Below are 24,648 nucleotides of genomic sequence, written 5' to 3'. Positions count from 1 at the left end.
AACCCTTACAACCAAGTTTTCAATGGTGTTTTTTAGAAATACATAATTGATTCTTAGGGTTGGCTAAATGGCAGAAGAGGTGTTAATAATACAAGTCTTAGGTGTGTTTGATAAGATCACCAAGTACTTGCCAGGAGGATGTTATTTGTGTGTCTAAGATGGAGTCAGGAGAAGCAGGCTGCCTGGGTACAGACCTTGCCCCCACCAGAGACCTGTCACTGTGGGGACTGTGGTGTGATAGCGTATTACTTTGCTTTTCTGGCAGCTCCAGGTGGGGATGTGTTCTGTACCCTTCCCCAGCACATCTATTCTGCCACTGGCAACTTTGTCACATCCCAGCAGGTTGAAATTTAGCTGATTGTTGTCAGTTTTACCGTTACCCACATGGTTCTGCATAACAATCAGGAGCCAACACGAACTGTCAGTTTTTACTGTGAGCAACAAAGGCACTGAAGCTGTCTATTGGCAGACATAAGACAACAGTGTGCCAGTTTTAATTTCAAATTATTTGTCACAAGGGCTAGAAACTGGGATTATTGCTTTATGCAATTGTTAAGGGATGTTAAGATGAGTCTGCCTCCTTCTCCAGCACAGGACTCCCTCCTGCCCAGCTGCTGGAACTCAGCTTGGTGCACCCAGGGACCCAGGGTCTCTTCCCAGACCGAGAGATGTGGCTGCCACTTTCCCGTTTGCAGGTTCAACCAGTAGCGAAGCTGAGCACATATCTGAAAGAGAGAGAGAGGGGATACCGACAAGCCTGACTACACAGACTGCCACCGACAAGGTGCTGCCTTCAACAGCACCTACATATAGGACTCACATAAAACATAAGCATAGACAGCCAAGAAGACTTCCTCATCTTTGGCTGGTAGAGATAGAAGTTCACTAGTGAAGGCACACACATGATACTCTCTAGATTCACAAGCACATGCACATTTACACATTTGCAGATTCGCAAGCACATGCACATTTTGCAGATCCCCCAAGTACCGGCATGGCCCCCCCCATCCATCTGGTACCACTGCCCAGATCCCAGGCCCTCTTACCTGCTTTGTGGGTCTCCTACCCACCAGCTAGTCCAGCTTGATGCTCGCTAGCAAGCACACATGCTCTCACACACTCGTCCCACAGGCATTCCATACTCACAAGTCACCCTGGGTATATTAGCACAGACTCTTGCCCACCTGATACCCCTGCCCGGACCCACAGCCTCCTACCTGCCAGCTAGTCCAGCTTGAAGTTTACTAGCAAATTACACATGCACACCCGGTTTGGGGAACATACAGACAGTTGAACCCTCCCCCAACAGCCAGCACCAGGCACATGGGCTGTGACCTGTGGTCCTGCTCCAGCTGCCTGTTCTGAGCCCCTCACTCCCCCCAGTCCCTCCCAGTAGCTGTTTTTTGGGAGACACACACCATTCCCACCCCAGTGGCTGGTGGTTGAGACCCCACTCATTCCAGCTGCTGACACCACAGGCCAGGGGTGCCTACACCCTCAGTCTGACTACGGTAGCTGGCACCCAGTCCACTCATGCCAGTCCCCCAGTAGCTGGCACTCCAGGCACAAAGTCTGTAGGACCCTCCCTAGATCCAGAGAGCTATGGCCCCTCCAACTACTGATGCTAGGACCCCCATTCACTCCTGTAGCTGACACCACAGGCCGTGTCTGACTCCAGTAGCTGGCACCAAATCCATGCTGTGATAGTGACAGTGGGGAGAGCTGGGGGTCCCCAGGCTGGTGCCCCGCCTTGGCTGGTACCTAGCAGATGGCTTAGAACTGGTGCGGACCAGGGAAATCTGACTGTTTAATTAAAACAAAGCATCGTGAAGGCCCACGGCAGGTGTTGATGCGATGTGATTTCTGCCCAGTGGTCTGAAGAACAAGCTCCCCAGGGAAGTGGTCACGGCCCCAAGCCTGTCGGTGTTCAAGAAGTGTTTGGACAATGCTCTTAGATATATGGTTTAACTTTTAACTTGCCCTGTGTGGAGTCAGGAGTTGGACTCAATGATCCTTGTGGGTCCCTTCCAACTCAGGATATTCTGTGATTCTATTTCACTCACACAGGTCTCACCAGTAGCTGGCACTTAGTCCTTGCAGCACACATAAACACGAGATAGTGAGATTATGCAAAGGCATAATTAAGAAAAGATTTAATAAGAAGATAAGACAGACTGCAGTGATCAGGCATAGGGCTCAGACAGACAAGCATACTGACCGGCCCCGTTTTACATGCGACCGGCCCCTTTTGTACCCTTTTCTGTCTCCTCTCCTCATTTTTCCTCCCTGCTACCCCTTCCCCTGCACATTGCCTCATCAGCTGGCATAGTTCTACTCTCCCCCTCCAACATCCTGGACCCTCAGGTTTGCATCCTTATCAGTTGCAAAGTCCGGGTTTGCCTGCAGTTTTTTGATAGTCCATCAATTAGTGTGACTGACCAGGTTTGTTTCTGGTTATTGTCTTTGTTAACGCTAATTGGCCAGGTTTTATGTCTCTGTGTGTTTGTCTCCCTCCCTTTTCTTCTCCTCCCAACTGAAAAAATGAACATCATCACACTCGACATATCCTTACCAATTAGTGTGATTGACCAGGTTTGTTCTTATCACTACCTCCCATGTGTTGGTCAGGTTTGTCTCTGTATGTTCTTGTTTATGATTCCTTTGACCAGATACCCTTAAAGGACCAGACACTCTCCTTCCTCATACCCTTACAGCAATAAAATTGTGCACAATTTAATGATGGTTTCCTTAGAACACCCTCTGTTCCCTATGGGCAAATAGTTTAGTAGATTTTTTTTTCCCCGCACCCAAACAAATACAAGTAAGGCTAATATCTAAATCTGAGAATGCAAAATGCTTGGTTTCTTTAGTGAATTTACATACCTGTATGGCTGGAACCACAAACATTTCACTGAAAGTGAATGAAGAGAACTGCTAATTTATAGGGTATACTAATCACTGCTTTTAAACAAAATATTATTCCTGTTTCTATGTCTGTGGGATGTTGAGGTATTTATGCTGGCATGGATATTACAGGGAATAATTTATTTTGAAATGATAACTATAAATAGAGGTTTGCCTTGTACGGTGTTCAGGTTGTGAGTTGGCTTGTGTGTCAGCATAAGGGGCTTGCTGCCAACTTTGCAAGGTGAAATAGTTTGCTAATTTCCTTAAATGTTTTTGGTAATGCCCAGAGTTGCAGTTAATCCCTTGTTTTATTGATCTGTCTTCCCTTATGTGGCTCCTGGTTAAGAGAGGCTTTTTATGATTGTCTGCTGTGTGACTTGAGATTATTTTTGTCAGCCAGAATGTGCGAGTTGCCATCAGCTGGAGTCTGTGTGCTTGTATGAAATAATTTATTCATGCAAGATAATGCTTCTTAACATTTATCAGATAATGAGTGAGGCATAAATTTCTTTATTTTAATTTGTCCCTTTCTTCTTCTAATGTGCAAACAGGCAGCTCTGGTACTCTAAATAATAAGTAATTCTTGGCCATCGGTCAAAAGGAAATTTCAATACAAATTTAAAGTAACAGTGCCTGAATTTTTTTTATAGCTCCTCTAAAAGCCTCTAATGTGCAGAAAATTCTGAATCTGCTGGTAGAAGGTAGTGCAGCACATAATGAGAATATGGACAATGTTATACAGTCCCAGTGTAATGTTCTGATGTGGTAGCAAAATTTTGATTTATACAATAAATTAATAGGGTCCTGTTTGTTGTTTTGGTCTATCTTATGGAGCTGATTTTTTGCCATTGTTTATTTTAATAACCTTTTTGTGGCTAGTTTTGTAGCGCATAATTCAAGTTTGGTTTTGTATTTTAAAAATCTGTTAAAAAACACAGACCTCGGGTAAATATCTCCCTGGTGTGTTTTCTTTTTTAAACTTTTACATTTCTTTCTCTCTTTCCTACCTTCAGTGTCATATCATTTGCCTTTTTAATGATGTCATCTGGGAATTTTAATTTAGTATATTCATACAAAAGCAATTTCAAAGAACTAGCTGCTTCTGCCATTTTTTTATGGCTTCACCACCCCTGCCTAATAACTTTTTTCCTGCTTCTGTATATAAATTGTACACTGTCTTCTTACCTTGCACCCTTTTGCCTGTTACCGCAGGATGACTCATACAGCAGTGTGCCCATGTTTGGGCAAACTCCTACAGTGCTTCTCACTATCAAACTTTATTTTGCTACTCAATGATTTAGAGTAACTCAAATATTGTCTTTCCAGATGCTCTCTTCACCCAGGAGGCAAACACATGGGTTGTAATTTCTAATCTGAGCAGTCATGTCTAATTATTTCCATGGCAACAGACTGTGATGTTGATAATATAGGATTATGACTTAACATTGTAGAGGAGGAAGAGGGAGTTTTCTGGGGTGAGGAGGTGAGTGGAAAGGATTTCTCCAGCACAAAGTCGTTAGTAATGTAGTAGCTGGGAGAAAAGAGGCAAAGGGAGAGAATGAATTTGTTTATTTTCTTTCTTGAAGTTCTTGTTGTAATGTAACTGTGCTGTTATACTCATGCCTTAGAATCATAGAAAGATGGAATGGTTTGGGTTGGAAGGGACCTTTAAAGATCATCTAGTTCCAACCCCCCCTGCCATGGACAGGGACATCTATCACTAGATCAGGTTGTTCAAAGCCCTGTCCAACCTGACCTTGAACACTACTAATGATGGGACATCCACAACTTCTCTACTGTCAAAGCACAGAGCATGAAGATTTCTTCATATGGTTACTGGCCATGCATCTGGTCACAAAGGTATGTATTTTTCCCTAAGAAGCATGTGTGCCTAAGTACCATTAATGCTAGTAGAGGATTACATGCACCAAGGGAAATCTAGTCCTGAGGAATTCTTTTCAATACACACTTCTATTTCAACATCAAAGATCTTCCTTATGTCACTATTTCTTTGCTGTTCTGTCCTTTCTGACCCTGCAGTTATCTATAATCCTAGATGATTATGTGTTATGAACACAAAATATAGACCATGGACAAAAAAAACCCAGCCAAACTAGGCTTGACTTTGGGTTGTCTGAACAATCTTGAAGACAAATCTTGCCCTTACACCATTGCTTGCCTAGAGGATTTCTTGGGGAGAGGACAGCAAGCAGAAGTGGGGAAATATCTTAGTGGTCATCTTGTACTTCTTTCTTTCATGTTAAGTGGGGGAAAGGAGATGAGGTTGAAGGAGGGTTGGAGAAATCTAACGTTATACCAAATTGGTCAGACTTTACACTATAGGGAGAGAGGAACTCTCTGCTATCTCCCAGCCTCTCCACCACCCAGTTAAAATATTGGGCTTGCCACAGAATACATGTGCTTTATTACATACAGATTGCATATAGATTATACCTTAGATTATATAGAGACATCTGCTGTTACCACTATGGAACCACAGTCAGACTGTTGAGGGAATGACGCCACCTGCCAGGAATTATGCCACAATCAACAGGGCTAGGTTGTAGGTTCCTGCTCAAAGAAGATGAGTTGCCAATCCGCCGAGTAAATAAGTGGTTTATTTATCCGACATGCAGAGCAGCTCGAGCTGGGTGCATCCAAAGAGGGACCCTGAACAAATAAATCCCTGGGCAATTATACCCTTACAATCTAAGTTCCCCACCCCTCACGTGACAGTTTTGATCAGTAGTAATATTAGGGTCTGGGGTCTTCCTGTTCTTCATTGGGTCCCTTCATTGTCTCTAGGCGGGCCGTTTCTTCTCTTATCTCTAAGGTTGCTGCGTCAGCTGATGATTGTAGCAGCCTTCCTTGCTTCCTTATCTTCCAGCTGGAATGGGCTCTGGGGCCTCCTTTTACTTAACTAGGTAAAAGTTCAGCATATCTAGGTGAAAGTTCACAGCTTGCGGTCTAAGGCTTCAGCAAATTTAGCTACTAATGCTAAGTAAGTTATGCTAAGCAAGTTCTATATAAGTAGTATACCAAATCGCACAACAGTCCCCCCTTTTGTTTTTATAGGCATACCTGCCTTATAAAGGGTCATCAAGAAGGGTACGTCTATACCCTTGCGTGTTCCTAAGTATTATGTTTCTTAAACAAGTCTGAACACATTGAAAAAACCAACAGAACAATAAGAGCAAAACAACTACAGGAAGTAAAATCTTAAGAAGAGTGGCTAATAGGATTGATAACCAAGAATTAAGTCCCCAATGGCTGAACAGTGTTTCCCACCAATCTTTTGAGGGGCCTGGGTGTAGATGGGAAACTAACGATTGACTAGAGTTAGCATCTGTTATCACTTTGCCTGTGTTATTGACATAGAAACAGCAAGATTGATTAATAGCTGCACAAACACCCCCTTGACTGGCTAACAATAAATCTAAAGCCATTTGGTTTTGAAACACCATTTAGTTGGTCCGCTATTGCTTGTATGGAGGCAATAGCCAGATTAGAGTTAGCTGCTGTACTATTAATAAAAAGTGTTAAACAATGGAAGAAGCCCAGGGAGTATATGGTTCCTGGGGTTGGCCTATTAGGGTTGCCACCCATTCTGACACAATCGTTTTAGTTCTTGACAAATGTAAATATATACAAAGTATTACTAAAAAGGATCCAAGGAGTATCAAGAGTATCAATATCACAAGTTCCCACATATAATCAATATAAAGGCTACATGATTAGAGCTAAACAGTCTGAGCACTAGGGATATGTGTAATTCATCTGGATGTTACTCCCAAATTATCAATACCCTGTATTGTTGCCAAGCTCTTATAACTGGTAGTGGCTGGTGTAGGCTGCACGCACAGCACCAGTTTATGTGTCCAGAGGCACCTTCCCTAGTTATACTTCCCCAACTCCAACTCATTGAGGGTTGTAGAGGTTCTGCTTCAAGTACCTCTAAGTTTCTCACCACTGCATAGCCCGTGTGTCATTTTCCATTCACATAATACAAAGATCCATCGGTGAAAAGGGTTAGATCCGAGTTCTCTAGAGGCTGATCCCACAGATCTTCCCGTAGGCGGCTGGAGTGAAACACTACCTTAGCACAATCATGATGCGGCTCACCATCGGAGGGAGTAGGCAGTAAAGTTGCTGGATTCAAAACATTACATCTTTTTAAAGTAATATTATCCGCATTTAAAATTGTTAATTCATAGAGATGTGCTCTTTGTGGGGACAATGCTTGTGTAGTATGTTGCTTAAGAATCAGTTCTACTTCATGCAGGACATACACGGTTGTTGGGTGACCCAGAACTAATGGTCTGCTCCTTTCTAGCATCAATCGCTGTTGCTGCTATCGCTTTAACACAGGATCCAGTTCAGTTGAGTAATAAGCCACATGGCGGCGGTGTGGATCTAGCTTTTGCGTAAGGACTCCGCTAGCTACTCCTTTGTTCTCATGCACAAATAGTTCAAAGGGCTTGGAGTAATCCGGCAATCCCAATGCCGGAGTAGAAGCTAAAGCTCCTTTTATAGCTTGGAAAGTCTTTTCGCTCTCTGGACCCCAACGTATAGATACCACTTCCTCTGCCTTGGTAGCTTCTGTCAATGGCTTACTTAACTCCCCTAGCCCCAGTATCCAGGGTCTGCAGTATCCTACTGTGCCTAAAAATCCTCACAATTGCTTCTTTGTTACCAGTTGAGGTATTTCTACAATAGCCTGGACCCGTTCTGGGTCTACTAATCTTTGCCCTTCTTTTAATATGAATCCTAAATATTTTACTTCTTGCTGAGACAGCTGAAGCTTAGAAAGAGATGCACGGTGACCTTTTTCTGCTAAAGCAGTACATAGACAAATAGTATCTTTCAAGCAATCTTCATATGTCTTGCTGGCAAGTAGCAAATCATCTACATATTGTACAAGTATAGAACCTCCAGGTAATATAATATCTTTCAAATTTTCTCCTTGCCACCCCGGCATGTGATCCTTAAAATAGTTGCAGATGTCAGAGGTGGCTTGGTCCACAAACACACTTGCTGCCAATTCATTATTAAAATTCTGGAGAGTCATTCCCCTGTACGTCAACAAAGCCTGTTGCAATCTTCCCCAGTAGCCGCTGGGGTGTTACTGGAGTTACTCTGTTCTCTGTCTACATTCCTGTACTTTTAGTTCAATTTACTCTTATCTCCTTGCAAGCTCTAATCACATTTATCAGATTTCTAACCCCTGTTGGGCAATTATCTCTATCTGTTTGATTATTATAATCCTAATTAGAATCAACCTGAGGCCAGGCAGTCCCATTTCCCCCTGCTTGTAGGGTTAATTCCATATTCTTTTTAATTATCTTATCTTTCTCGTCTGGATGGAACAACTCTCTCAATAACAGGTTAACATTGGCTCAGGATGGATTATATCTCAAACAAATATTGGAAAATAATGATGCACATCGACCCGCATCTTCCCTTAACCTGGGCATTTGACTTCCCCACATAACTAAATCCCTGGGGTTCCAGGGGTGATGGGTATATACATGTAACACTGGAAGTGGGGAAGGAACATTTCACACACACACGCACCCACTCTGCTGCCACTGGCTGCATTGCAAGAGGATTAGAGATAATGTTAGAAACCACAGGTAAGGCCCAGCAGAAGCAGTGAGGACACCAGAGGCAATTGGGGGGGGAATCAACAAGAGTATAGGGTGGTGCAGAGTATAGAAGAGTATAGGGTGGTGCAGAGACCGGCTCTGCAGGCACCTCAGTTAATTTACTCACAACTGCTGCAGCTAAAGTTCTTCCTCGAGGTTTTCATACTCGTTTTCAACCATCCTCTTTATGGTGGTCATATGCCCAATTATCCCATACATACCAATAATCCATTTGCTGAGGTTTTTCATCTTCCAAAATTTTCCAAAGCGTAGCCAATTTCTTTAATTCAAAGGATCCTTCAGGGGGCCATACCCCTGCTCCTCTAAGTGCTGGCCAGTCTTCATTACATAGTGTTACCATCCTTTTTTTTTTAGATAGACCTTTAATACCATCTATTTTCTTCCAGTTTTCTAAAACCTCAGCTAAGGGCATCCCCTTCTCTAGTCCAGGTTTATTTCCATTATTTCACGCTTCCAGAAACCAGACTACCAGAATTTAGAATTTAGGAGCAGGAGTTTAAAGACTCACCAGCCAGAGCCCCGCGTTCCTAAGGTCCTGGGTGAACTCACCCAAGGTTGCTGGCACTGGACGCTGGTGACGTGAGGGTCCGCCGGCATCTCCTAGGGTCCCATCTGGGTATACCAAATCGCACAACACAGACTTGGTCAGAAGCAATTTCAGTGAAGCTCTGTCTAATTACACTGGATCTGAATAGGTACTACAGGATTCATCACTCCAGTATTTAAACTAATGTTGAGCTTGATAGACTGAAAATGCTTACATAAAGCAATCACACAAAACATTACAACAATCACTGGAAAATCTATACAGTAAACCTTGGTGTTTCAGACTGCTCCTGTAGAATATTATAGCGCTTGCTTTAAAACAGGGCTCATAACCTACACAAAAATCCTTCTTCAAAATAGTTAAATTTTAAGTGGAACCCTGAATAAAGATGTGTTTCTATCAGTATAATAAAGCATTTCATGCCACAAACCATGACACAAACTGTCATTGCTGTTGTGAATACTACAAGTGAGTCAATTAATTTGAAGAAGGATGCGCATACTAACTTGTAAAACTCAATATCCTTTGTGTGGGCCCAAAGGATAACATCAACAGGAGGCCTCACACACCAAGTAGAATATGAGTTGGGACAGAGTCAAAATTGCTGACCCCCTGCAGTGCTTGAGAGGGGATGAGACTTAATAAGGTCAATAAAAGGAAAGGAAATTGTTTTTTCTAACACTAAATCTTCTTTTCAAAATGAAATATCATAATGGACTCAAGAAACAGAGAGCATGCTTTGAACTCTTTGCAAAACATGGTCAACTTCCAAGCCTCTGTGTCTATGCATAGTCACTAAAAATCTATAGAATCACATAATGGTTTCAGTTGGAAGGGACCTTTAAAGATCATCTAGTTCCAAGCCCCCTGCCATGGGCAGGGTCATCTTCCACTAGATCAAGTTGCTCAAAGTTCCATGCAACCTGACCTTGAACACTTCCAGTGATGGGGCATCCACAACTTCTCTGGGCAACCTGTTCCAGTGTCTCACAACCCTTATCGTAAAAAAAATTATTCCTTATGTCCAATCTAAACCTACCCTCTTTCAATTTAAAACCGTTGCCCCTTGTCCTGTCACTGCAGGCCCTGGTAAAAAGTCTCTGTCTTTCTTATAAGCCCCCTTTAAGTATTGAAAGGCCACAATAAGGTCTCCCCGGAGCCTTCTCTTCTCCAGGCTGAACAACCTGAGCTCTCTCTTCTTCATAGGAGAGGTGTTCCATCATCTTTGTGGCCCTCCTCTGGATCCACTCTAACAGGTCCTTCTTGTGCTGGGGACCCCAGAGCTGGATGCAGTACTCCAGGTGGGGTCTCACCAGAGTGAAGTAGAGGGGGAGAATCACCTCCCTGGACCTGCTGGCCATGCTTCTTTTTATGTAACCCAGGATACAATTGGCTTTCTGGGCTGCAAGCACACTTTGCTGGCTCATATCTAATTTTTCGTCCACCAGTATCCCCAAGTCCTTCTCTGGAGGGCTACTCTCAATCCCTGCACCCCCCAGTCTGTATTGATACTGGGGATATACTGGCCTATATCCCTCAAGATCATGAATTCCACCAGGGCATGATCACTGCAGCCCAGGCTACCACCAATCTTGACCTCTCCAAGAAGTTCCTCTGCGTTGGTGAGCAACAGGTCCAGTAACACATCTCTTCTGGCTGGGCTTTTTATCATCTGGATTAAGAAGTTATCCTCAATGCACTCCAAGAGTCTCCTGGACTGCTTGCAGCTTGCTGTGCCTCTTTTCCAGCAGATGTCAGGGTGGCTGAAGTCCCCCAGCAGCAATCAATCAATTTTTTTACGTAGAGGGAACCCCCCCCACCCCTCCTTCCTTGCCTGTCCCTCCTGAACAGTCTGTAGCCATTGATTGCAGCGCTCCAGATGTTTTATTCGTCCCACCAAGTTTCAGTGATAGTGAGCAGATCGTAGCTTTCCAGCTGCACAGTGGCTTCCAGCTCCTCCTGTTTGTTACCCATACTGTGTGCATTGGTATAGAGATGCTTCATTTGGACTGTCGACTGTCTCACCTTTTTGGAGAAACCTTTTTGGAGTGTTGGGGGGCATTCCTCACTACTCTGGTAGGTGCACTCATCCACCATGTTGCTTGTGAGTAAACAAGTGTCACGGCTTTGGACTCCACCCCCCCAAGTGCATTAGTTTAAAGCATGATTCATTAAGTCAGCCAATCTGCCAGCAAAGAGTCTCCTTCCTCTTCTAGATAGGTGGATCCCATCTCTCCCCAATAATCTGTATTCATCAAAGAATATCCTGTGATCATAGAAGCCAAAGATCTGGCAACGACACCAGCCACAAAGCCAGGTGTTGATCTGCATGATGGGTCAATATCTGCCCACACGCCTATCTCTAACTTTCAAGATAGAGGAGAAGATCACTTGGGTCCCTGTCCCCTTCACTTGTGCCCCCAGGGCTCTGAAGTCCTGCTTGACCTTGCCCAGGTTATGCTTTGCTGTGACATTGGTGCCCACATGGAAAAGAAGTAGGGGATAGTAGTGTGTGCTTTTTACCAATTGTGGCAGTTCCTCTGTGACATCCTGGATCTTGGCTCTTGGCAAGCAGCAAGCTTCCCTTGAGTGTATATCAGGCCAGCAGATGGGTGCCTTGGTGCCTCTCAGCAGAGAGTCGCCCACTGCTAGCACTTGCTGCTTCCTTTTGCAGCTTTTTGCAGCTTAGATGCTCATATTTGTGGTTTACACCAATTTACTCGTGGTGAACGTCTGGAATGAAAAGCATGCTTGCGGTTCATGTTAAATGCCTGTTAGTCTAAGTAATGAGAGAAAATAGGCGATATTGATCAATTTTTATCAAAGCAGGATACAGAAACTAGATGGTTGCTTTCTGTTTTACAGATTGTTCTTTATTTTGTGATGCATTTTTTCTTTATATTGCCCAAGTGGTGTTTTAATTTTAAATTGTCTTTAAAATCTTTAGATCAAAAGTAATCTGAAACATCCCTTACTTTAATGCCAATTCATGGATTCACTGTGAATTCTAATTATGTATCAAAATAAAAGAGAGAAAGAAAACAGATTAACTTCTAGAATCAGTGGCATGGTCAAAATGCGTTGCAACTTTCTGTCTTCTGGCTAAAAGTCACAGAATGCTAATAGAAGGTTAATAGTTGCTTTTGCTGCCACTTCCCCCACACTGGGAAAGAAGTATATTCTCAGTCAGAGTATTGATAGTTTCTTAGGTTGATTTTTAAAGAAGTTGAAGGAAATGAATGGTCTGACTGGTTCAGAAGTTATAAAAGATTGCTAAGTGCATCATGAATTTTAAACAAATTTTTAAACATGTTTTTGAGGGAAGAAATAATTATGCCAGCCAGCAGGAATCAGACATTGAGAAGAATGTGTAGAAAAGTTATACCATATCTCCTCTCTCCAACACAGTTCTAATTAAGTAAAATAATTAAATATCTAAAGTTCAATTAGCCTATTTTACATAGCAATTTGAAAAATTCTGTGTTCTATGTTTTCTTGAGCTTTTTGAAGAACAAGAAATTGGAAATGCTAATGTTTTCCAGCCAGCTAAGGAATGAAAATAAAAATGTCTCCATAGCAACAAAGCTTCTTTCTAGATGGTTTCTCAAGATATGCCTGAACTAGAAGCAGGTGTCTGATTTGAGAATCTTGCTTCCTTCAATGTAAATAAATAACTTATAGGCAGGTATTGGAAATAATATGGAAGTCCTATTAAAGGACCCTGGGTTCCTGTCACTCAGGAAGCCCCTGCCAAAAAAAGGGTTGGTTGTCTGAATAAAACAGAATAAATTCTCATTAGGCTTTAGCTTTTCCCAGGAAATGATTGTCTCTGCATGTTCTTTCTCCTGTGAATCTGAATATAAGCTGTTTCTTCTGTTCATCTATTCTGCTAGCCCTCGCTTTCTCCATCTCCTTTTGGATTAACACTTGATATGTGCTGCTGCTTTAAGAGTTGTGACATTTGTGATTTTTAACCCCCCAACCCTCTTTCCCCCACCTCCTCTGATAAAATAACAACCATAAAAGAAATCTAACGAGGCATTGCAGGCCTGCTGAGAGAAAAGCTTGGTTTAAGGAGAGAAAATAAGTGACAAGGGAGGCAGATCAGCAAAGTCATAGATGGCTAATTTCTCTAGTTTGTGTGAATTTATAGATTATGTTGTAGTCCTTGACACTATAACACCAAGCGTTGCTCAAAAAAAGGGGTTTTCTTTTACAGGGACCACAACTTTGGAAGGGTTTCAATAAAGGTTTCAGCTTTGATTACTGATGATACACTTCAGGATTCAAAATGAGATTATAGGGGGGGGTTGTGGGGTTTTTTTCCCCATAATTGGGCTAGGAAGTATTGTTTTTTTCTTTTATTTTGAAATTATTGAGAAAATGTATCTGCAGTTAATAATTTGTTGTTCTTGTTGCTGTGAAAAGCCGAAATCTAACCCTTTCATTCTAATTTAACATTTGTGCTGCATTTGTACTTTCTAGCATCAGTTTTGGACCCAAATGCCATTGTGCTAAGCACTGTGCAAATGCAACGGTAGAATCTGTTTACTTACAGTCAACAGATGAAAAACTTTAACATAGACCTTTCAGAAGCAGACACTTAGGACATGTTTTCCAATGTTTCTAGGTTGGAAGCCAAGACCATATTCCCCCCTGCTCATCTCTGCTTTTTTTCAGTGTCTAAGATGTGCATAGTGATGCTTTTAATAATACTCAAAGGGATAAATGTGAATAAACACAAAACAAGGCTTCTGAAAAGCCTCAGTATTATTATGCAGCATTGTTGTGGGTTAACCCCTGTGGGCAGCTAAGCACCGCAGCTTGCTCACTTCTCCCCCCACCCCAAGTGGGACAGGGGAAAAGGAAAGGAAGAGTAAAAGCAAGAAAACTTGGGCATCAAGATAAAACAACAACAAAAAAAATCTTTAGTAAGTGAAGGCTAAGTGGACGAAGAAAGAAGAAAAAAACAAAACCCCCAAAACAAGTGATGCAAAGGCAATCATTCACCAACTCCTGTGGGTAAACCGATGCCCAGGCAGTTCCCAAGCAAAAGATGGCTAACCCCCCTAAACCCCCCCTCTTTTCCCTTTTATTGCTGAGCATGACATAATATGGTATGGAATATCTCTTTAGTTAGTTCAGCTCATCTGCCCGGTTGTGTCCCCTCCCAGCCTATTGTGCACCCCCTAATCTATTCACTGGGGGGCAGAGTGAGAAACAGAGAAGGCCTTGACACTGTGCAAATGCTGTTCAGCAAAAACTAGAACATTAGTGTGCTATCAGCACTGTTTTGGTCAAAAATCTAAAACACAGCACCGTATGAGCTGCTATGAAGAAAACGAACTCTATCCTAGCCAGGCCCAGTGCAAGCATTTTTCTTACTATAGTCCCCAAGGCATACTTCATAAAGCCAATAACGTGCACACTGGTGGTCTCCTGTTGCCCTAGCAACAGACCATAGGGCACGGTGTATGTGAAATGCATGTGTGAATTAGTCTCTTTTAGTTTGTTCTTTCCTTGTCACTGAATGGGCCACTGTGGCTTGTGACATTGTATAAGGAGGGATAAGCTGAAGAGTCCCCCAGGCCCTGCACTAAGTAGTTGGCAGAATGGAAAGTGAAGCGAGATTTATCCAGGCATTGCTTCTGGTAGTTGAGGGGATTTAGCCTGACAGCACTCTCGGTAGGTTCTTATTAGCTTACTTTTGGCTCCACAGGGAAACAAATAAAATACTTCTAGGAAATCTAGGCATTATTGGGTTTATTGGTCTGCTATGAAAAAATAATTGAGGAAAAAATTGAAATAATTACATGTTTATACCACAATTTAGTGGACTTTACTACCCCTGTGCTTCACTCTCATTGGATTATAGAGAAAATTAAAATTGAGGGCTACTTTGTCTCAGGAAAAACTGCAAAATGGACACTCATAACAAAAATCATCACTGATAGCAGACTTGACAAGAGGCCCAAGTGTAAATACGTTTTAGAGTTTCAATACTTAGGAGATGGTAATTTTTGCAAGAGGTGGCACTGAGCTAGAAGGGGGCCTTCCAGAGTAATTGCCTAATGCGTCAGCACAGAGGTAGTTAGTGTCTAGCCAGCGCTGTTTTCTTTCACCTCCCTGCCACCCTTGTCCATCCCTTGGGTGCACTACACTGCATATTTTGTGTTCAACTCCTAATGTCAATACCAGCTGCTCACTTGTAAATGGCTTGGCTTACCTGTGTTGTTCTCCACTGTGTCTCCAAGAGGACTGTAGGGGGAACACTGTGCATGCCATATAATCAGCTAATGCTGGATGCAATCAGTATTTTAATGAAGTATTGAAAGTGAAATGCTGCTTTAATCTGCTAATTGCATTAAGTGGACGATTGCTCTGTATCACTTCTTCTTTCTCATCTACAAACTTAAAGAATACCAAGGTGAGGTATTATGGCCAGTCGGAATCTACTTGTTTGCATACAAATATTAACAGCACAGCTTTACCTTAGTTTTTCTGCCTCTCCAGAGGCAGCAAATGCAGCTGTGGAAGTTGCCTTAATGTGCACTTATGAGTAAGTGGGTGGAGGGGAGGGAGAAGGGAAAAATTTCAACAGTGTTTTCCTTTTTTCATTTACAGGATAAACTGTATGTCATTGCTTGTCTGTGAGGCAAAAGAGTGCAGAGAAGCTGAAGTATTTCAAGCCACTGTATTTTTGAAAGAGGATATAAAGTATTTTCCTCACTGTATTAATCTTAGTAGGTCAAAATAATTGTACTGGTTTTGGTTGGAATGGAGTTAACTTTCTTCATAGCAGCCTGTATGGTGCTGTGTTTTGGATTTGTGACTAAAACGGTGTTGATAACACACCAGTGTTTTGGCTATTGCTGAACAGTGCTTGCATAGCATCAAGGCTTTCTCTTTCCCACTCTGTCTTGCCTCACCACCCCCAGCGAGTAAGCTGGGGCTGGGCAAGAGGTTGGGAGGGGACATAGCTGAGACAGCTGATCCAAACTGACCAAAGGGATATTCCATACCATAATGACATTGTGCTCAGCAATAAAAGCTAAGAGAAAGGAGGAGGAAGGGGGGACATTGGTGGTTATGGCATTTGTCTTCTCAAGAAAACATTATGCGTACTGAGGCCTTGCTTTCCAGGAAGTGGCTAAACATCTGCCTGCTGATGGGAAGTAGTGAAGGAATTCCTCTTTTTGCTTTGCTTGCATGTGTGACTTTTGCTTTCCCTATTAAACTGTCATTATCTCGATCCATGAGAATTCTTGCCTTCCTTCTATTTTCTCCCCATCTCATGGGAGAGGGGAGGGAGCAAGCAGCTGGGTGGGCGTTTGTCTGTTTATCCCACCACAGTCCATATTTGGCACCCAGCATGGGGCTTGAGATAACAATAGTTTTGATCCGAGCATGCTATAGCTGTTACAGTTGTTAATTGGCAAGCTCCTGTGCTGGTAATGGAGCTTGCTTTCTTTAATGTATATTAGAGTCTGGGGCTTGTTAGCATCTGCTTTTGGCTTTTGATGTTGGCTCCACTGCTTATCTATTTTGCTGTGCCTTGGAACATTTTGATAAAAGCAATGGCCATGCACTTGGGTTGACATATGGCCCTGGCATTGATGCCATTCCTGTACTGTGTGAGATATTTTGTGGGGAGAATAAAGGATTACTCCTTCCTCATCTCCTCTGGAATTGACATGGCTAGCTTTGCTGCATGGCCTCCCAAGGTTTTTGTACATTATGTAAGCTGCTTGATCCCATTATCTAACATTGCTGGCTTGTTGTTGAGTGTGTGGAACCTGGTTTGTTCCTGGCGTAATAGTAAACAACTTGTTGGTGAGGTGACAGAGAAACATGCCCTGAGGCAGTCCATCCCTGGGTGGCAGGGTGTGTGGGAGGATTTGGGCAGATGCCTAAGGTGGTTATCACCTCCCATAGCCTGGGATTTTATGCCTGAACAGGCATGTAATCCCATTGAATTGGTGCAACCCTTGATGGAAGAGTGCCTTGCCTACCCCAATGAGACCCAGCAGCTCCTAGTACTGTTTTGGGGCTTCACCTATGCTTATCGTCCAGTACCATCAGAGGAGCAGGGTAAGGAGGGCTTCTACAGCTAACACCACCATGGCTGAGACAGGGACTCAAACCCCAGCTGCACTAATCGCCCCAGTAGTCAAAAAGAAACACTGGAAGCGGAGGTTGATGGGTCCATATCATCGATTAGTAAGGGAGGAGGAGGAGGAAGGGTCTGATCAAGAAGCTGGTCCTTCAGCAAGGAAACAGGAAGAGGAAGTGACAGAAGTCACCCAAGAGGTGGAAACCACCTGATCCCTAACCCTGGGTGAACTTTGAGATATGCAGAACAATTACAGCCGCCAGTCAGGTGAGCAGATTGCTGCCTGGTTGCTCCAACACTGGGATAGTGAAGCCAACAGTCAGGAATTAGAAGGTAAGGAAGCCCAGCAGCTGGGATCCCTAGCTAGGGACCAGGGGATTGAGAAAGAAATCAGAAAAGAGATGACAATCCGCAGCCTCTCTAGGCATCTCCTGTTCTGTGTGAAGGCGAGATATCCCCTCAGGGAAGATCTTGTAAATTACCAAGGGAAGTGGACCACAGCTGAGGAAGGTGTCCAATATCTGAGAGAATTAGCAGTGATGGAGGTTGTCTACGGTGACCTGGACAACAACCAGGTCTCCAAAGATCCAGATGATGTCCAGTATACATGGGCCATGTGGAGGAGTTTTGTCTGAAATGCACTGGTGTCATATGCCAACACCCTGGCGATGATGGACTGGACAGACCTCAAGACACCAACTGTGAAGAGACTGTCTCACTGGCTCCAGTGTTTCAAAGAGAATCTCTTCCTTCTTGTCCCCATGAGCCAGTGTTTCAGCTATTAGAGGCACCAAATGGAGTCATTCTCCACCTGCCAGAGGGAAAGGGAGCCCCAGGCACTTGCTGCATGGCACCCTCTGGTTCTTCCTATGTGACCAGGGGGAGGACATGAGGAAGTGGGATGGAGAGCCTACATATAAGCTAGAAGCCTGTGTACATGAACTGAGTGGGAAGACAGCTGCTAAGAAGGTGCCATCCAAGAAGGCTGCCGCTCCAGGTGCTGTCAAGACAGTGGGAGGCAACCAGCAGTCCCCAAGACATAAAAGAAGGGTTGAGAATGCCTTTCCTCTTGATTTTGGTGAAGGGACTTCTGGTCTGACACTGCAGGAGTCAGGTAGTGAATACTCCAACCCGGAATAAAGGGTCCCCACCTCTAGCCAGCACAAGAGATGCTTCGTATTTGTTATTCTAGCTATAGTTTTCTTGAAGCAATCAATCTCAGTGTGATGCAGGTCAACTGGAAAGTGGAAAATATAATTCACAGGGGTGAAGTTGCCACTACTACGAAAGAAGAAACTGCTTTTGTATGACTGTCTGGAAGGCATACAAAGGTATTCCGTACCTCTGCTGTAGTGCAGGTGTCCGGTGGTATCTGAGGTGCAACAGGGATTCAAAGCACAGAAGTTGTCATATGCAGGTATTTTTATCACCTGCCTTTATGCAGCTTCAAGTTGTTCTAAAACAAAATGCCAATGTAGCAAGGTAAGCATGGCATTTATGGGACCCACTTTGAGCAATCACCCATGAGTTTTTTATTCCGCATTGTCATGATTGCCATATTGTTCCTAGTCTCTTCACAATAACAAAAGAAAGGAAGCACAAATAGGAAGAAATTGTCTTTTCCTGCTGCCGTTACTAAGGTTGCAGTAACGTACTGCAACAACATGCAGTACGTTTGTTGTGCCAACCCAGAGCCCTGTGAACATCAGCAAGGGGCATTTTGCCCAGATGTTAAATATTGTGGGATCAGGCCCTGAATTTGTTATTAATCCTACAAATATTAAAAGAAAGTGAAGAAATATCAATCTGTTTCCAGAAAATGTACTGGGAGTGGTGTTACTGTAAATATCAGCTTGTGCATGATGAATCCCCCATTCTTTTCGCCTCTCTCTTTAGGGAATACCCTGAACAATTCTGCAGGGGCTAAAGGAATTCTCACAGCAAATTTCTACCTTGAATGAAGGAAAAATGAGAAATCTCTGAAAGGTAGAAACTTAAAGCCCAATCAAAGCAAATATATCCCATAATCATGTCTGCACAGCATTTGGGAAATCTAGTTTTGGATCATTGGATCATCTAAATTGTGAGTCTTCAGAAAAAATAACTGGTGAATGTTCTACTGGCATTTCCTGGGTGCTTTTTAATCAAGCTTGGATAGTTTTCTGATTTCATATAAAATGCACTTTACCCTGTACTTGGTCACACAGTTAGCTCTTTAGGCTAGTCTGCTTTGCTCGCAGACCTGTAAGAAGGGCCCCAAGCTGTGCTTTACTAGCAGAAGGTTCAGGAAGCTGGGACCTGGAAGCAGGAAAGTGCTTCTGGAAAGAATTTGCATCAGAGTAACAATAGTTGTGAATGATTACAGGAGTAAGAAGGAGAGAGATAAGTGGTGTACTACATAGACTGAGATTGGATTTGGACTCACTCAAATCACAAAGTGATTATGCATTATGGTGCAAGATATTTTACATAGTCTGGTGTCAGACAGTAAGAAAATAGAGTGCTAAATTGGCCAGGTAGAAATAAGAGCAGAGGTGGGAAAGGGTGTTAAATAATGTAACGAAGGAACATATAAAATAATGAGAGAGAAGTAGAAAAATGACAGAGAGGTGATGACCTAAATCAGTGATTTTGAAGGACCTTCATCACAGAAGGTCTTTACTGGCAACTTGTCATGAGCCCGTGGGCTTCACTTATTTTGTATATAATTTACATTTGATTGTAATCACATAAACAAACACCCTGTTTGTTTTAATTTCTTTATGGAGTGCTGTAAGTGCAAATGCTAGGTAACACAAAACATAAAGACAACTTGCTTTGTAGGCTACAGTAAAAGGAGTGGTGATAAGAAGACTACCTCTGTTTCTGAAATCAGAGAGGTTTATATCTGACATTTGGCTGCCTTTGAGATGCCCTTATGCATTCTGAAGTACAGGTTTGAGTTTATCAGACAGCCACAGGTTTGGCTTTGTTCACATTTCACATACATGTTGGCAGGGTGGGAGGGGAATCATTCCAAAGACAAACTTGCAGGTAACAGCTTTCCTGCTCAAGTCTGCTACCCATGGGTAATGAAGAGAAGAAACAAAACAACGGTACTTTCTTCTTGAAATTTTGGTTGGGGTCTTACATTAGTCACATCTCAGATGTAGTGGTTTTAGCTTCTCTGAGTTTAACTGATGACAGTTTATCCTGGTTTCGGCTGGGATAGAGTTGATTTCCTTCCTAGTGGCTGGTGTAGTACTGTGTTTTGGGTTTTAGTATGAGAATAATATTGACAGCACGCTGATGTTTTGGCTGTTGCTGAGCGGTGTTTACACTGGTCAAGGACTTTTTTCAGCTCCCCGTGCTCTGCCGGGTGCCCAAGAAGCTGGGAGGGGACACAGCCAGGATTGTTGATCCAAACTGACCAAAGGGCTATTCCATACCATATGACGTCATGCTCAGTATATAAAGCTGGGGAAGAAGAAGGAAGGGGGGGACATTCGGAGTGATGGCGTTTGTCTTCCCAAGCAACCATTACGCGTGAGGGAGCCTTGCTTTCCTGGAGGTGGCTGAACACCTGCCTGCCCATGGGAAGTAGTGAATGAATTCCTTGCTTCACTTTGCTCGCGCGCGCGGCTTTTGCTTTCTCTATTAAACTGTCCTTATCTCAACCCACGAGTGTTCTCACTTTTACTCTTTTGATTCTCTTCCCCATCCCACCACGAGGGTGGGGGGGGAGTGAGTGAGCGGCTGTGTGGTGCTTAGTTGCCGTCTGGGGCTAAACCACGACAGTTCTTTTTGGCGCCCAACGTGGGGCACGAAGGGTTTGAGATAACGGCAGATTTGATTGGAATGTACCAGATAGATAGAGTTTATAGCTGTTATTGATGTTTAGCTATTAATCAGCAGGCTTCTGTGCTTGTCATAAGGCTTGCTTTCCTTACTGTATATTAGAGTCTAGGGCTCGTTAGTGGCTGCTTTTTGCTTTCGCTGCTTGCCGTGCTGCTGTGCTGCTTATCACCTTATTCTGCTGTGCCTGGGAACATTTTGATAACAGCAATGGCCATGCACCTGGGCTGGCAGATGGCCAGGACATCGCTGCTGTTTCTGTGCTCTGCTTTAATTGGTGATGTTTTGCCTGTGAAATTTGTTATTAAAACAGTGATCTTGGATTTATTTTGGTATTATCTAAGTGCTGTACTGAAACCGTTATTGTATGTCGGGTATTACCTTATGGAGGAAATGCAGAATTGTACCTTCGCTACTTTCTTCTACAATGCTTCCTCCTTCATCGCAATAACTTTTCAGTATCTTGAACATCCTTGGGTAGTTAAGATACTTCTATTGGTATTGCTTGGGAATATTGTTTCGATCTTGTCCAAGGTTAGTAAGCAATTTAAGAATATCATCCAGAGATGTGCCCCAAGGCCAGATAGTTATGAGTGGCAGGGTGTGTGGGATAGCATGGGCAAATGCCTAAGTTATTGGGCACCTCCAGTGTTTTGGAACTTCACCCCTGAACAAGCGCAGAATCCTGAAAAACTAGTAGACTATTTGGAAAAAGTATGTCGTCACCCTGCCAATTCTAGGGAGACACAAATCACTGCAATGTGCTGGGGTCTGGCCCATGCCTACTGAACCCTGTTCAACACTATTCAGAACCCTCAAGGATCTGGTGACAAAGTGACAGGCACTGCGGCTGCTCCAACTACCCCTGCGACAGGCACTGCGGCTGCTCCAGCCCCCACTGCGACAGGCACTGCAGCTGCAGCTGCTCCGGACAACTCTGTTACAAGCACTGCGGTTCAGACAGAGAACCAACCTGTGTCAGTATCAGTCGCCCCTATACATAAAAAGAAATCCTGGAAGCGAAAGTCAGCTCGTTTAGAAAGGGAAGATGAAGGAGCAGGGCCATCACAGAGAGAGGAAGAGGAAGACGGAGAACTCGTAAATGAGACGGAAACCACCCGATCCCTATCCCTGAGTGAGCTGCGAGATATGCGAAAAGATTTCAGCCGTCGTCCAGGCGAGCACATTGTCACCTGGCTGCTCCGATGCTGGGATAGTGGGGCCAGTAGCCTGGAATTAGAGGGTAAGGAAGCCAAGCAGCTGGGATCCCTTTCTAGGGAAGGGGGCATTGACAAAGAAATTGGAAAAGGGGAACCAGCCCGCAGCCTCTGGAGGCGACTCCTGTCAGCTATAAAGGAAAGATATCCCTTCAAGGAAGATGTATACTGCCCTGGGAAATGGACCACCATAGAGAGAGGTATCCAGTACCTGAGGGAATTAGCTGTGCTGGAAGTTATTTATGGTGATCTGGACGATGTGCGGTCACCCACAGATCCAGATGAGATCCAGTGCACAAGACCTATGTGGCGGAAGTTGGTACGGAACGCACCACCGTCGTGTGCCAACTCATTGGCAATACTGACCTGGAAAGACGGAGACGGTCCAACAGTGAATGAAGCTGCTAGTAACCTCCGGGAATACGAAGAAAGTATATTTTCCTCCCTTGTCTCAGCTGTGGAGAAACTGTCCCGGAAGGTCCAGTGACTCGAAGAAGATATGTCCTACTCCCCACCTATACGGACCAGTGTCTCAACTATTAGGAGTCAGCGTTCCTCTGCTCAAGGGAGAGGATATAGAGGGTACACACCACGGGGCACCCTATGGTTTTTCCTGCGTGACCACGGAGAGGACATGAGGAAGTGGGATGGAAAACCTACCTCGACCCTAGAGGCACGGGTACGTGAGTTGCAAGGAAAAACAATCACCAAAGGGGGTTCTTCCAGGAAAATTGCTGCTCCGGTTTCCAGTGGGCAGTTCCCCAGACAGAGTAAAAGGGCTGATCTTACTCTTGATTATAATGAAGAAACTCCTGACTCGTATATACAAGAAGGGGGTAATGAATACTATGAGCAGGACTAGGGGGGCCCTGCCTCCAGCCAGGTGGAGGAAAGGGACAACCGGGTTTACTGGACTATGTGGATTCGATGGCCTGGCACATCAGACCCACAGGAGTATAAGGCTCTCGTAGACACCGGTGCACAGTGTACCCTAATGCCATCAAGCTATACAGGGGCAGAACCCATCTGTATTTCTGGGGTGACAGGGGGATCCCAACAGCTAACTGGATTGGAGGCCGAAGTGAGCCTAACTGGGAATGAGTGGCAAAAGCACCCCATTGTGACTGGCCCAGAGGCTCCGTGCATCCTTGGCATAGACTACCTCAGGAGAGGGTACTTCAAGGACCCAAAAGGGTACCGGTGGGCTTTTGGTATAGCTGCCTTGGAGACGGAGGAAATTAAACAGCTATCTACCTTGCCTGGTCTCTCGGAGGACCCTTCTGTTGTGGGGTTGCTGAGGGTTGAAGAACAACAGGTGCCAATTGCTACCACAACGGTGCACCGGAGGCAATATCGCACCAACCGAGACTCCCTGATTCCCATCCATAAACTGATTCGTCGACTGGAGAGCCAAGGAGTGATCAGCAAGACTCGTTCACCTTTTAACAGTCCCATATGGCCAGTGCAAAAGTCTAATGGAGAGTGGAGACTAACAGTAGACTATCGTGGCCTGAATGAAGTCACGCCGCACCTGAGTGCTGCTGTGCCGGACATGCTGGAACTTCAATACGAACTGGAGTCAAAGGCAGCTAAATGGTATGCTACAATTGATATTGCAAATGCATTCTTCTCAATAACTTTGGCAGCAGAGTGCAGGCCACAGTTTGCTTTCACTTGGAGGGGCGTTCAGTACACTTGGAATTGATTGCCCCAGGGGTGGAAACACAGCCCTACCATTTGCCATGGACTGATTCAGACTGCACTGGAACAGGGTGAAGCTCCAGAACATCTGCAATACATTGATGACATCATCGTATGGGGCAATACAGCAGAGGAAGTTTTTGAGAAAGGGAAAAAAATAGTCCAGATCCTCCTGAAAGCCGGCTTTGCCATAAAACAAAGTAAGGTCAAGGGACCTGCACAAGAGATCCAGTTTTTAGGAATAAAATGGCAAGATGGACGTTGCCAGATCCCAATGGATGTGATTAACAAACTAACAGCCATGTCTCCACCAACTAGCAAAAAGGAAACACAAGCTTTCTTAGGCGTTGTGGGTTTTTGGAGAAGGCATACCCCAAATTACAGTTTGATCGTAAGCCCTCTCTATCAAGTGACCCGGAAGAAGAACGATTTCAAATGGGGCCCTGAGCAACGACAAGCCTTTGAACAAATTAAACGGGAGATAGTTCATGCAGTAGCCCTTGGGCCAGTCCAGGCAGGGCAAGACGTAAAAAATGTGCTCTACACCGCAGCCGGGGAGAATGGCCCTACCTGGATCCTCTGGCAGAAAGCACCAGGGGAGACTCGAGGTCAACCCCTTGGGTTTTGGAGTCGGGGATACAGAGGATCTGAGGCCCGCTATAC

At 44.1% G+C, this 24,648-nt stretch overlaps 1 protein-coding gene across 1 annotated transcript in view; it reads left to right on the top strand.

Annotated features, from left to right (window-relative positions):
- The window catches only part of LOC140651067 (transducin-like enhancer protein 4), a 74,179-nt gene that overhangs the window by 11,972 nt on the left and 37,559 nt on the right, over positions 1-24,648 (top strand). The window lies entirely within an intron of this gene.

Source organism: Ciconia boyciana, chromosome 4 (genome assembly GCF_034638445.1).
Source record: "Ciconia boyciana chromosome 4, ASM3463844v1, whole genome shotgun sequence".
Classification (NCBI taxonomy): Eukaryota; Metazoa; Chordata; class Aves; order Ciconiiformes; family Ciconiidae; genus Ciconia; species Ciconia boyciana.
This window is presented reverse-complemented; position numbering and strand designations above follow the sequence as displayed.